We start from the raw sequence: 13,824 nt of genomic DNA on the forward strand, positions 1-13,824 counted from the left end.
CTCATAGTTTACATTATTGTCAATATGCCTTTGTTTGTATGGGGACTCCTTTATCATACAACTAGTGAAGGTGTGCAGCTTTGGAAAATATCAATAATGTAGGATGGTCACTCATGCTATATGCTAATATAAGGCTTGATTCCCTATACATTTGAAGCTCAAGCAAGATTTATCGAAAGTGTCATGGGCCAAACTTTTTGTCATATGTCAAATGGTACCAGAGGTCACATAGAGTGTGTCATACTTCTCTGTGATGCATCTATAAGCTCGCAACTTATATAATTTATTCCTCACTTTTAACAATCAACAACGGTTCGGTTTGGTTCGAAAGTCTCAAACCCAAACCGGTTCAAACCGAACTCTTAAGAAAAAGTTGTAACCTAAACCGAACTTAACCGAACCTCAAAACCGTCAAAACCGAAACCATTGAAACCGAACCGTTTACACAAAATTCAAACCTGAACCAAATGGTTCTAGAAGTACTAGAACTGTTAAACCGTGGTTTCGTGGTTCGGTTTTGGTTTTGGTATGAAACAAATTATTAATGTTTTTTCTCAATGCATTATGAATCATTATGGCATATAACAGTAAATAAAAGGTTCCATAATAAAGAATGGTACAAAACTTAATTGGAGTTTGGAGACCTAAAATAAACTTCACCAGTTTTTTCACAAAAATTACAAAATGTTAGCAAAGAGGTATCTCATGGAGGAAATCTTACTATAATAGGAGCCAAAACAATATAACTTACACAAATGTATTTACAAATTTTGCTTTTTCATAATCTCCATTATAGGAGCTCAATGTAGTATGAACTCTACCTTCTAGATAATTGCAAGCTTTGCTTGTGGGATCATACATCTAGAATAAAAATGAGGCTTCTATAATTTGAATATAGATTCAAATATTACAAGATCATTGGATCATTATCTACAGTATTGACATGCTAAGATATATATTTGTGTCCTATAGCTCGATATGTACAATCACGAATGTCCTCATGATCACTCTCTGTTGATATTCGAGCTAGCTCTTTGAAGGTCCTGGCCTTAGTGAAGTCTTCTATGTTAGATTTGGTAAAAATGACCAAATCAATCAACAGAATTGATGACCATAATGAATCTCAAAGACAACATTTAAAAGAAATGATACCCTTTTCCTTCATTTAGATCGTCAAACTTATGGACATTGACATGATATCATAAACTAGAATAAGCCAAAAAAACAAAATGAGTCTCACCTTGTACAATTTGATGTGATTCACATTTAGGAAAGTTGGCAATTCCATGAGCAACCTGAGATTGTACATTTGAGTGTCCCGAACATCCCCAAGAGTGTTTTAATGGTAACTTCATGTCTCAATTTCGAGTGCAATTCAACTGCATGATAATATCACTCTTTTCAATTGCAATTCAACCGTGTGCTGTAATCAAAGAGTGTCAATTGTCTAATGGAATTCCAAACATTGAAAGCTTACTTTTTTTAAGAGTCCGCAACTTTACCATTCCTACAAAGATTTGATATACTTGCTCCAACCACCATACACCGTGTTTGTTTGTCTACTACATCCTTAGCTATATTAGCTAGTAATTTTGTTGCTCCATTCTCAACAATTATAATCTGATTCCTCTCTGCATAAAGGGGAAAATAATGAGTAGTCATATTTGTTTTTACTTCTAAGAAACAAGGATTGATTGTAAAGTAATCGGCCTTCCTAAAGCCGCACATTGATATACTTGCTCCAACCACCATACACCGTGTTTGTTTGTCTACTACATCCTTAGCTATATTAGCTAGTAATTTTGTTGCTCCATTCTCAACAATTATAATCTGATTCCTCTCTACACAAAGGGGAAAATAATGAGTAGTCATATTTGTTTTTACTTCTAAGAAACAAGGATTGATTGTAAATTAATCGGCCTTCCTAAAGCCGCACATTGATAGCCTCAATCAACTTTTAAAATTCACCTATCTAAAACCTCAATTAAGTTAAACTGTCAAATAATTAAACAAATAACTAAATACGAAGCATTAAAAACATTAAAATTCATAAAAAATGTAGACTTTAAAAAATACCAAAAAATCCCATGATATTTTATAAATATGAATGACAACAATATGAAAGTATAATGTTCGAAATTAAAAAGAAAGGAATGGGCTATTTGCTCCCCCCCCCAACATTTTGGTTATTTTGCCCCCCAAATTTCTGGTACTTCTCAACATTTTGGCTATTTTGCCCCCCAAATTTCTGGTAGTTTTGCTAATCCCCCATTTTGGCTTCACAACATGTGTCCCCAACCATCTTCAGCTTCAATTATCAATAGAACCTTCACTGAGAGAGGGGCTCTAATCAATTTTATCAAGGACCATTTCCGTGCTCAAAATATAATTGTTGTGGTGGATAAGCATAGTGACAATAGAAAAGTCACTTTCAAGTGCTACTATGGGGGAAAATATCGCAACCCTCTAGGCTTGACTGACGATACTCACAAAAGACAAACAGGGACTCATCCGCCGTTGCTTCCCTACCCACACCTCCTCCTCCTCCTCCAGTGGCAGCACCCAACAACCACCACCAACCCTCCCCATCGCCTAAGACATCATGTAAAAGAAAAAGGAATCCAGAGTATTGATTGGAAACTTGAGGAAGAAGAAGAAGAAGAAGAAGAAAGAGAAAGAAGGAAGAGTAACTACGCCTTTTTTTTGGGGGGGGGGGGGGGGGGGGGGCAAATAGCCCATTCCAAAAGAAATATATGGGCAATTAAGCACATGTTCTAATTTGACTCAACATATAGTCCACTACATCATCCTCCATAGCAATATCTTCCACATCTATATCCAACTTATTATACACTTCACCAAAGTCTTCAGGTAATGAAACATTTGCCTTATTAAGGACATCCAACCATGACCTAATGCACATTTCAGCCTTGAAAGTGTAGACGAATTCTATCTTGAAAGTTATATTTTGCTTCAGAATTAGCCTCCTCTGAAGGCACTGATGATGCTGGTATTGCTAAATAGTCACGCGTCATCTTGTACATTCGAGGTAAAGCAAACCTGGTTTAGATGTAAACAAACATTTTGAAATTGGTTTTGCACAAAATTGATGAAAAATGTTAAATTTATTATTGAGAAATGTGAAGCAAACCTGTTGTTGAACCACCATTGAAGTGGATCAATATATGTTTATGCTCGAGGAAATCTCATAAACTGGTCCATTTCTAATTGTGAAGATGTCATTGATTCTTGAGAAGGCTTATTGACACCTAAGATTTCCCAAAGATCTTCACGTTTTGTAAGATTTCTTTCACGTGTTTCATAAATAGAGTTTGGAACATAAACTACATAATTTTTTTTCCAATACTTTGTGAACCAAATCAATATCCAAATTCCTCTCAATTGTGTTATTGGATATTGGAACTCTGAAAACATATATGAAGATGAAACACATTACGTAATATGTATGAAAAAAAATATAGCAATCAATTTATTATGTATGAAAAAAACTATTACTAGAGTAACATACTGTGGATCAAGAAAGGTCGCAATTCGAGAAGGTATGGACTTCAACGATTCTTGATATCTTATCAAATATTGTAAACATTTCTCACTAGCTTTTTCTTGCACTTCAAGAGTTGCCTTACTTGAACTAGATTCTATTGATTCCACATCCACTCCCAAATACTTGTTACAATGTGATAACATGCCATTGAAGGCAAGAGAAGCTATTGAGAGGGTGGGGTACTTTGACCCACTTAAATAGGTACAAATTCTAGTAGGTAGAAGAAGCCATTGCTCCATTGCTTGTATGTGGTTCCAATCATCTATAGTAAGCATACTATCAATGAAATCCGTAGCAATAATATAGTTGACTATAGTGCAACTTAAAACATCTCTAAGTTTCAAGGCTTCTTGGTACATTTCTAAGGTGGAATTCCATCTCGTAATGATATCAAGACAAGGTGGCTCCTGCTCTCCATGCTCATACATTGATTTAGAATACTTTCTAGATATAGCTCTATGAACTTTACTGGAACGTATGGATAGCAAAATATTTCTCAACTTCATAATGGAAGGTGAGATGACCTCTAATGCAGCCTTAATACCAAGTTGAAATACATGAACCATACATCTCAACATATTTGATGAAGGCAAAATATCATCTCCATGCATATCATGTAACAATGTACCCAACTCATTTGAGGCCATAATAACATCACTAGCACCATCAGGTGTTATGGATAAGATGTGAGACGAAATAACGAAGGATTTTAAACGCATAAATAAAGCTTGACCACAACGCTTACCTATGCCATCACTATGAAATACATGGAAGAAATCAATGAGCATAGACATTGGCTTGGTAGATTCTCTACATACCCAATGTAATGTCATTGGATAAAATCCTTTCAAACTACTATTTGACCACCCATCAAACGTAATTGCAAAATGTGAATCGAGTGTAGACAAAAAACCTATAACTATTTGATGAATGACAACATACATTTACCATATTGATCGTTTTAAAGTACGTGTTGACTTAAGCCCATACCCTGGTAAGACATCATGCATGAATTGTTTAAAACCTAAGGACTCAACATGGACATGAGGCAACATTTATGTGATTATATATTTTGTTACAGAGCTATCAATTTTCTTCTCTAATGTACGAGTTATTAGAAGCTTAGATTTATCTAAGGGATGTTGGATCATACACATTGGATTCATATTTGAGGAACTATGTGGCTCAGATGTGCTATTAATGTGATCTTTTTCTAATAAATGTTTTGTTAGAGTACCCGTGGATGTATTAGTTGACCAAGTACTAGAGCAGTGTGAGCATCAACGGCGGGCCACACCATTATCTATGATATTTATCGGTGTCGGTGGTGTGTCCATGAAGTTCTTTGTCTCTTTAATTTTCCTTTAGATGTTTTACTTGTAGAAGCTGAGGCCATTGAGTTTGGGGATGATAGAATGTTCATTGAAGGGGCGTCCACACTTGACTCCATGTTCTATGAGGAATTAGAAAACTGTATTGGACAATGAAGTCATAATTAGTGGTATAATAAGATGATACGTATAAAATTAAGGCCATAAATTACTCAAGATATTGAAGGAGATTCTATATGCTCAAAAACATATGGAGCACAATTTGAAAAAAGAGATGCACTCAAGATTCTGATAGAAAGTTGAGCTCATACAGTCAATAAAGCCAAAGTATTAAGACTAAGTAAAGATATTGAGTTTTTGGAGTGAAAAAGCTCCAAGGAAAAGTTGTTACCGTATCTAACATTGAGGGGGAACTAAAAGCTTTATATTTGCTATAGTCAAACAATTTTAGTTCTCTTAAGCATCCAGGCAGTATGTTATTAACAGTAAACACAAAACACGAATGGGATTCAGATTTTGTGATAACCGTAACCATCATTATAACCGATGATGCTACGATCTCGCTCTGAGATGTAAACCCCTTTATTCTCAGTTTACTTTTGAAACTAAAAGCAATATTCATCATCCAATGTACATTTCTTCCACAAGATTGGTTCTTTTTTTGCCAAAGCTCGATCTCTTATCAAACACTATTTATGTATCATGGTTATGACTTCACTTGGAAAGTTAACAGAGAATCTCTTGAAAAACCTTATCATTGGGAGGATATCATTCATTGTTATGAAGCTCTAAAAATTAAACAGTGTATACATGCACAACATTTTTTTATTGAGGCATTGACAAAAATACATAGTGGGCATTGCTTATTGTTTTCCAGTATCATGGTGCAAATTCACAATGCTTGGTCTGACCTATGTTCCAGATGATAATATACATAAATTCTCCATATGTATCTGTATGTAAAGTAGGAAATAAAGATATTCTCTATAGATGGCTGGATCAAGTGGCTTTTGTCCTTGCTTGTGCGCTGCGATTAATGTAGCCTTTTTGCTCATGCTTGTGTTGTGTGTATAGTTTTTGGACAAACATCAAAACATGAAAGGTCTCATTGCTAGGTTTCGATTTTCTGAGAGCTTATTTAACTAGGTAAAAACTTTGGCATACTCATCAAATAATAGATGATGTCTATACCGAAGGAATGAGATTAATTAACCATGGGTGAGGGGCGTGAAATGATAGGGAAAGGTCCTGGTATGTCCATAAGGTTTGTGTAGGTAGGAAAACATCATATGCTACTAATCTCCAAAAGGTATGTTGAAGGTAAGGAAATCTTGGATGATCTTTATTTTCCCAAAGGGGTTTAGATAGGGAAGCCTTGGACGATGAACTCATTTCAATGCTGGTACATTTTCACAAAGCTATTGAGATAATCCTTCTGTGTGCAATTATCATTGGGAAAACACATGCCCAAAAAGAAAATACACATTAACATGGAATATTTATAAGTGAACGTAGATCTTGATTGAAAAGAGTACAATTACAAGACACACCCACAAATTTGAGCCATGTGTTCATCTATGTCACATAAGTATGTACGATTACACTAACATAAATACTTCTTTGAGTCAAAGAATTGGGATGAGAAGTACAAATACTTGTGTAACGGTGTTCAGGAAAAATACCTGATTAGTCTTTGTACTCACAAGCTAGCCTGACCACTGCAGAAGAAGAAGGAGAGGGAGAAGAACCGCTACAGTTTGCAGAAGAAGAAGGAGAGGGAGATGAAGGAGAAGAGAATTGAGACTTGTTATTGTTTGATAAAGAAATAAAAGGAAAACATGTGTACAAAGTAGGTTTTTGAAAAGCTAGGTTAAATTTTATTGAATGAATGATCACTTTTTTCCTAAATTGATAGAACTAACCTTCAAAAAATGTGTTAGAGAGAATTTTTTTATAAAAGTATCTCACCAAACCATTAAACCGTTTAAACCGAAATTGTTAAGCCGATGAGGACTCAAACCGAACCGAACCGAACCGGTGTCCCCCCCGAGCCGAGCCGAGCCGAGCCGTTTAAACCGTTAAGCCGTGGTTTCACGGTTCGGTTCGGTTCAACCGTTGCCGATTGTTACTCACTTTCATCTCTCTGTTGCTTGTCTTTCTTTAATCTCTAGTTGGTGGGAGTAAACTTTGAGTTAGCTTATTGTTGTATATGGCAAGTAATGGTTCATGTGCCTTTTGTTATGAACATATATCAAAACTCCAAACTCATAATAAACATTTCACCGTTAACCACTAGGATAATCATATCATACATAATATTTCCATGGTAAATATCTAATATTATGAAATTTGCTATTGTTCTCTTATCTCTCTCTCATTTCCCTCTTCTCATTCTTGTCTTCAATTCAATCTTGTTCTTGATTATGACCTTCATAGTTTGAACTGGAATAAACTGTTAATCTTTATTCCTTTTTTCCCCTAAGGGACTTCTCATCCGATCTCTCATAACCATGGCAACAACAAGTGAACAATATATATGCATGTTTTGGGCGATTTAGAACATGGGACAACCATGTTCATGGCCTTGGATTAGGAGAATCAAAGGCTTCTCTAGGATTTACAACAATTAAGTGTTGAGAAAGCTCAACAACAAGTCGAATCCACTTAGAAGGTTCATAAACTTGAAGTGGCACTAGTAACTTTCGGAGCACCAACTTTTCCAAACAAACCTAAGATAAGTCTTCCAACAAAGTTGAATGGTAATCGACTTGCAATTTTGATGATTTCTAAACCAGATGTATTTAGTACTACAAATGCATCCCACTCGATATCCAATTAATTTGGCAAAGGTAGGGTTGTTGAGACTCTATTGACTTGTAGGAGTTGGCAATGGCTCGTCTCAAACTAAGTCATCAAACCATTTTTAAATGGTTTGACAGTTCAATTCGGCTTCGTTCAAGCTTGACATTTCTTAATTGGGTCGAGTGTAGTTTGCCAAGGCTCAAGTTGAACCGAGTCAATTTGGGCCAAACCAGTGTTGTAATGTGGTGCGGCCAAATGTAGAACTCGAGTGAAAAGGAGAATGAATGAAGTGAAAGCGTGTGTGACAAATTAAGAGAGAGAGAAATGTGTAGCACATGGGAAAAGGGGCAAAGAAAGGGGACCTATAACGTGAAAATATAAGAATATAAAATTACTAAAAGAATAATAAAATTCTTTGCTAGAGTAGTTACATGCAGTAATGGGCACGGTTTTGGCTCAAACCGAATCCAACTGGTAAGCCATGGTTTAATGGTTTAGTGGTTCCAATTTTTTTTAATGGTTTGGTTTGGTTTGGGTTTTTAATAAATGGTTCAGTTTGGTTCTAAAACTCGGGTTTATCAGTTTAAATGGATTGGTTTAAAGGTTTATTGGTATTTGGATAACTTTTCTTTTACCTTATTAATTTAATGGTTTTTTATTGATTTAATTAATTTAACAAAAATAATTATTTAATTTAATGGTTTAATTAAAGTTTCTTTTATTGATTTAATAAATTTAACTTAAATTCTTATTTAATATGTGGTATTTTTGTTTATTTAGATTTTTAATTTGTTTGACTTAAATGATTAGGTTTAAATTTTTTATTAAATGGTTCGATTTGGTTTCCAATTTTCTCTAAACGGTTTGGTTTACCTTTTATTGAATGATTTAGTTTAAATGGTTTGAGAGTTTATAAACGGTTCGGTTCGGTTTTTGTTGTATATAAATGGTTTGGTTCGATTAAAAGGTAATGAAGTAGAACCATGCCCATAGTTGGTTGGTTACATATAAGTAGTGTTGCCTTTTGACGGCTAACATTGCCTGTCATGAGAACGGTATTCCAAAAATTTTGCCCATCAAATGACGGTTTGTCAAAAAAATTGCCCTTCAAAAAGTAAATATGTCGAATATTCGTACTAAACAATATATTATACCCTTATATTCTTCAAATTTCATATACATGATCTGATTGTATTTCTTCAATGTGTGGCCCATTCAATAAGACTCACATTAAATCGTCTAAATGTTCTATATTCAATCGTTTTCTTTTCATCTGTTTGATGAGATTTTGCTTAGAGAATCCTCTCTCACACGAAATCGTGCTAGATGGAATAACCAAAGTAGCGTGCCATAATTTTATCAAATGAGGGAAACTATCTTGCCAATCCTTCATTTTGCAAAACATACGCCAAGCTTCACGCATAGTATAGCCTTCACACTTTAAACGTAAAGTGTCAACAAACCTATAGAGTTCCATTTCACAAGCCTTTGCATCATGTAAATTTTGAAGACATTCATTGACATCAACATTTGGTTGTAAGTGAGAAATCAAAATTCCCAAGCATGTCTTTGCTTTACTATCCCTAATCACATCATCCTCTGCATAATGGCATGGGTTGAATAATTTTGCTGCATTGAAGAGGCTTAAGCTTTAATTGGGGAACCTTGCATTTAGTTCATCAATAATCTTGCACATAATTTTGAGATAGTTGAATACAACTTTCAAGCATAGATTGACACATGCGTAATATTCGTTATATTCTCCATGCGTGATATTCTCAAGATTCGAGAATACGAAATGGCCCCAAGAATATTATAAAACCATTCGTTTTACAAAAATATATAAAATATTAATTAATTCATTTTTTAAAAATAAATTTAATTCACTAAAAAAAGAATAGTAATTCATTAATAGATTATATACATATGATTAGTATTAACTCTCTTTTATAGTGTCAATTTGTCAAATAAAAAAGGGAAAGTTTATGAACCTTTATTTTAATTAATTTTAAAAAAAAACGAATATTTGTATATTTATTATAGAAATATGATTAGTGTGAAGTTCAATTTTTAATATCTATAATTTTTGAGAGAATAAAAAGTGAGGAATTAATGAACCTTTATTGTATTTTATTTATTTTTTAAAAATAAAACGAATACTTTTATATTTATCATAAAAATTTATTAGTGTCAAGTCCCTCTTAATGTTCCTTTTTATAGTCCCTCTTTTAATGTCCCTTTTTATTGTGAAGTTCCTTTTTTTTATCCTAGGAAACTAAAAAAGGAGGGAGTTCTTGGACTCTTTTTTTTTTTTGGGGATAAACGAATACTTGACCATGCATTCGTATGCGTAGTCGTATGCATTTGAATGGGAAACCCCACAAATGCGAATATGTCAATCTATACTTTCAAGTGATCCATCTATAAATGGCGTCATTCCCTTAGATTTTTCAATATTGAGATTCTTATCATTGTGACTTGCTTTATCCATGGGAATTTGTTTGAAGTATAGTTCATGTCTATATGTAATGCCATCTTTATCCTCTATGGAAAAAAAAAAACAAGAAAGACCTCCGCAAATTAGAAATAGTAATATCAATTTCTGCACCAATTGAAGTTACATCCAAATTCTCATTTTGAAGTTTCAAGCTCAAAATATTCATCAAATGCAACACATCAGCCCTCATACAAAAGCAAAATTGTACACTATAGATACAAGCATACCACTCTTTTAAGTTCTCTTTCTTCCAAATAGTAAGTATTGCAAGCATTATACTCACTAGTCTTTCCATGACTTGACCTCATGACAACCAATGAATATTATGAATTTGTAAGGGTCTATGAGCATCCAATTGCATTTTCTCCAAGAGCTCTAAAATTTCATGTGTTTGGTACTATTGTTAGCCCATGCATATACCTTATTTGCAATTTTTTCTACAAGAATGAGCTCATATATATCTCTAGATACATCTAAAATAACCAATGCATCTCTATGAGCAATACAATGCACACCAACCAAATTTGGGATATCATTTTTCATTAATGTTACTATTCCAATTTCACTACCAATTGTCAGGAACAATACTGAGACAGAGAAGGAATTAGTACTAAACGAAGGATTAGTACTATGAGAGGTGTAGAACTGCTTCGAGAGAAGGAAGGAGTGAGCGAGACAGAGAGAAAGAGAGAGATTGAGAGAGAGAGAGAGTGATGATAAGAAAGATATGTATTATATGAAGAGAATATACAATGGTGGCTAAAAGGCTTAAGACTAGCGTTGAACCAATTTGGTTCAACATAATGCCTAGTGCCCTCTTTTATAGTGTTTTCAGGAGTAATCCTGAAGCTTCTAGAATGTTCCAGAGAAATCTGGAATATACACTAATTTCCTATAATAAAATGTAAATGAAAATAATATCCTACGTATTACAATAGATGGTCTAATGGTCAAGAACTCGACCCATATAACCTAAGGTCATGGGTTCGAGTCTTGCCATATCATAAAACTATCCCCCCTTTAAAACGACGAGTGTCACGAGTCGTCTTGGATTGAGGACCCGGTTTGTGTGGATATTGACGATGGAAGTCTTCAAGAAGAGCACGAGCACTGGTCACATTCTCGATCGGTTCCCAAGTACGTTCGCTGGGACTATAGCATAGCCAATCGACTAGATAGTAGAGCTTGTTGCGAACAATCTTGGAATCAAGGATGGCGGCAACCTCGTACTCCGGCCCATCTTCAAGCTCGATCGGGGGTGGAGGTTGGATAAGACGTCCTGGGATGGTGCTCTCGTGGTAGGGTTCAAGGAGAGAACTATGAAACACCGGATGTATCCGAAGTTGAGGAGGTAGATCGAGACGAAAAGCGACATCATTAATCTGTCCAATAATACGGAAGGACCTAATCGCCGATAATCCAACTTCTCACATGGGCGAGTAGTCTTGATGTGTCGTCGTAGCAGCCACACCCGATCTCCAATATTAAAACTGGATGGAAGTTGATGACGATCCGCGTATACCTTGTGTGTTTGTTGAGCTTGCTGGAGATGAGTAGATAAATCCGCTTGTATCTTGCGTAACCGCTCCAAACGATCCTCCGCGCACGGATTTGTGGACACCTCTAGGGTTTCAAGTACACTCCACCGGGGGTGACATCCCGTATAAGCATAAAATGGCGTAACTTTAGTGGATGCGTGGATAGAGTTGTTATAGGCAAATTCGGCGAAGTGGAGAATATCTGCCCAGTCGTCCTGATGATAACTGAGAAAGCACCGTAGATACTGCTCCAGTGTTTGATTTGTTCGTTCAGCTTGGCCGTCGGTTTGTGGGTGGTAGCCGGAGGAGAGGTTACAAGAGACCTTGAGCGTGGTTATTGCGTGGAGCAGCAAAAAGCAGCCAACAGTGGCTCTGTCGAGCATTGAGGCTAAATATTGGGGCGTTACTATTGCCACTTGTGAAGCCATTTGGCTTCGACGACTGCTGCAAGACCTACGGATCGGGGTACCGACCCCAATCCTGATCTACTATGACAACGTAAGCAAGATACAGCTCGCCAAGAACCCCATGTTCCATGCTCGGAAAAAGCACATAGAAGTGCACTATCACTTTATATGTGAGCGGGTCCTGAGCGGTGAAGTCAAACTTCGGTATGTTTAGACAGATCGGCAGGTTGTGAATATCTTCACCAAACCACTCGGATCGGCCAAGTTGCAACACTTCACCGAAATGCTTGGTATTTAGCATCTTGACATGCCGCACTTGAGGGGGAGAACGGGCAAAGGCAAAGAAACTAGTGAGGGCACTAGAAAAGGAACTGGAGAGGGAAGAACCAACACAGGGGGAGACAAGATGAGAAAGGAGGCTGAGTCGATACAGGAAGACGCCACATCCGAACAAGTCGGAGCTAGCTGTAGCGGCGATAGAGTCTAGAAGGACAGAGCCAACCGGAAGAGGAAGGCCAAGACCTGGACGTGGTCCGATGTGGTGAAGGGCTTGAAAACTGGAGACGAGTTGGAGAACACGAACTCGGACAAGAGCTGGAACGAATTGGAGACAACCGATTCGGAAGAGCCGGATCAAGTAAAGGCCAAGCGGACGCGGATGCGATGGAAGTCAACGCTAACACGGAGAAACCGACGAGTTGACAAGCGTTGGAGTCGTAACAACGAAGGAACTGAGATGGGCTTATTGAGCATACAAACATACCGAAGAGGTCGAGGTGCGCGGAACCAAAAGGGTCGCGGGAAACGGAACTGGACCAGACGAGGAGCGCTACCAAGGTGTTACCCGTTCCTTTGGGTGAACACCTTCGATAGATCTGCGTCTATCGGTCTTCAAGGGTGTGGTACGTGAAGGCTCGTATAGAGGCGTCGAGAGAGATACAGGGCTCAGAGAGAAAACACTAGCGAGGTTTTGATAGATGTGGCGGCGTGAAACTCATAGGTATAGATCGAACCACATACTCATGCAGCAAAATAGACACAATTAAAATATATTACTATGGCAGAAAAGGATTACAGAACACGGCCTATGGCCGGTGACCTTACGAGTTTATCTACTTCGACTGACTAAGCTAGTGCTTCCGCCTATAATTTTCTTCTCCCTCCTTTCTGAGGTACTGCTTCTCGTTTAAATAACTTTTCCCCTAACACACAGCCGAGCCATCGGTGGCCCGTGATACTCGGACTCGGCGTTTGCTAATTTCCTAATTTTACATTTTTGTCCTCTGGACAACACATGGCACGCCCGTGGGACAGGACCTTGTCCGTCGGACCCACGACTTACAAAATACTAATAATATTACAAAAATTGCCTTTTAGGCGTGATCCTCGTTTCATTCCTCCTTTAAGATGTCGAGGATGCTTTCGGGGTCCGAGGTGGTGGCAAGGTGGTCTGGTTGGACTGTCGGTGCAGGGGGTTGAGTTTGGTCCGGGGGTGGCATATCTTCTCGGGCGGCCGCCTCGGGTGCGACCGATTCTTCAGGTGGGGGTGTGGGTTCGTGGCCGCTGGCCTCTCCTTCGACAGGCTCTGGTACCGTGTGGACGTCCATGGGATGTCTGTTGGCCGGGGCAAGTTCCTCCTGTGCCGTGTCCGTGATCTCCTCGCTGGGAGGTTCTTCTTTCTGCT

At 37.3% G+C, this 13,824-nt stretch overlaps 1 long non-coding RNA gene across 3 annotated transcripts; it reads right to left on the minus strand.

The window, feature by feature from the left end:
- Window positions 1-781: 781 nt before the first annotated feature.
- On the minus strand, window positions 782-2,156 carry LOC147866160 (uncharacterized). 3 transcript variants are annotated; one of them, XR_015529573.1, is made up of 4 exons: window positions 1,727-2,156; window positions 1,478-1,631; window positions 1,241-1,379; window positions 782-1,043 (listed from the first exon to the last, which is right to left on the minus strand). It is a non-coding gene; the product is annotated as an uncharacterized LOC147866160 (long non-coding RNA). The 3 variants fall into 3 exon arrangements; XR_015529572.1 differs by having other exon boundaries at window positions 782-1,059; XR_015529571.1 differs by having other exon boundaries at window positions 782-1,062.
- Window positions 2,157-13,824: the final 11,668 nt, after the last annotated feature.

Source organism: Azolla caroliniana, unplaced genomic scaffold (genome assembly GCF_043228905.1).
Source record: "Azolla caroliniana isolate FFs.n. ecotype wild unplaced genomic scaffold, voAzoCaro1.0.p SCAF_3, whole genome shotgun sequence".
Lineage (NCBI taxonomy): Eukaryota > Viridiplantae > Streptophyta > Polypodiopsida > Salviniales > Salviniaceae > Azolla > Azolla caroliniana.